Below are 1,224 nucleotides of genomic sequence, written 5' to 3'. Positions count from 1 at the left end.
ACACACACGTGCAACCTGTGAAGTAGGCAAAAGGATCGTCTGCTCCCCCCCAGATCAAAGAAAGAAACGTGGCCGGTGTCTGCATGCTTTCCCCATTTTCAATCCGCAGGACGACGGGAGAAGGGCGTTCGTTTACGCCCGCTCCTCTCCGGTGCGCTTTCTGAGCAATGCTGCCTTCAAATACCCCTCCAAATACCGCGAAAGAGGAGGGGGGGGGGGGGGGGTAACAGAAGCAAAGCAGGAAACTTGTTAAGAGATCATTCCCTGTTTCCTCGTTAAAGCGTTTCGGGTGGGTTATTTGGCCACCAGTAGAACAGTTCAGCAGGGAAAGGGGATGAGCAGATGTCAAACGCAGAGCCGATGCGTTTCAGTGGTGGCACACCGAGCTGTGTTACAAATAATATTGCGGGGGAGGGGGCATTTTGCAGGGCTTTTGGGAATCTCGTTTTATATATATCGCTAGCGGTTTCTTTACAATATAATCCTGGGCGGGTTAATTCAAAAGGAGTTCAACTCTAGCAGCTTAGTACATATGGGTTTGGCGAGCGAGACAGCATTATTTAAAGAGTGAATAAGGAAAGCTTATTGGTTGTAGTTACCTTGCTTTTGGTTCCTGCATAACATTTACATTGATAATTGTCTGTAGGGAACTTTCAGCGATTTCATATTGCCTGTTTTCTATGGATGAATGAATAATCATGATCATCTAGTTTCTGTGTGTGTACATATGTGTGTGTGTATGTACACACATGCACACAGACACGTATATCCTTTTCCTTTTATCTTCGTTAGCTTCCAACATAAATACAATTAACGTTACTTGAATAATCCACTATATTTATGTGTGCAATGGCTACATAAACAGAAGTCAGCCAAAAGGAAAAAAAAAAACCAGCCCCGTAAATCGCTATTAGAATTGTGGATCTTGAAATATTTTAAATGAAAACGAATCCCCACTGAGAGAAAGGAAAATCTATCCCATGCAGAGAGCTCTGCATGTAGAATGTATAGATAGATGATACATGAATGGAAATAAATGCCCCATCTTTCCTAAAGTCCATTCCCCTCACCTCGCCCTGCGCTTTCACAGCCCTTTGTTTCCTGAATTAAATAATAAGGTACATTCTCAGTTCTCCGTGGAGGATGGATATATATATATATATATATATATATATATATATATATATATATATATATATATATATATATATATATATATATATA

This window comes from Rhinatrema bivittatum, chromosome 3, assembly GCF_901001135.1.
Source record: "Rhinatrema bivittatum chromosome 3, aRhiBiv1.1, whole genome shotgun sequence".
In the NCBI taxonomy this organism is placed as follows: Eukaryota; Metazoa; Chordata; class Amphibia; order Gymnophiona; family Rhinatrematidae; genus Rhinatrema; species Rhinatrema bivittatum.
Note: the sequence above shows the minus strand (reverse complement) of the source record.